We start from the raw sequence: 257 nt of genomic DNA, 5'->3' as shown, positions 1-257 counted from the left end.
GATGGACGTAATAATGTGCAATGCAACGGCGATCAAGCCTATGACAAAACAATACTCGGCCGATCTGTCGGTCGGTTTTCAGTCCATGCTTTCGATAGCGACCGCTCGTTAACGTCCTCGCAAAATCCCCCTGACGGCGCATCTGCCTGCGCGCGCGATCATTAACGCGCATTAATTGTACACCATTGTAAATACCTGTATATAGTATAGAGACTCTGTGTGTATTTTGTGTGTGTGTGTGTGTGTGTGTGTGTGTG

The sequence above is a fragment of the Atta colombica genome, unplaced genomic scaffold (assembly GCF_001594045.1).
Source record: "Atta colombica isolate Treedump-2 unplaced genomic scaffold, Acol1.0 scaffold107, whole genome shotgun sequence".
In the NCBI taxonomy this organism is placed as follows: Eukaryota; Metazoa; Arthropoda; class Insecta; order Hymenoptera; family Formicidae; genus Atta; species Atta colombica.
The sequence above is the reverse complement of the archived record's forward strand: the minus strand, read 5'-3'. Positions refer to the sequence as shown.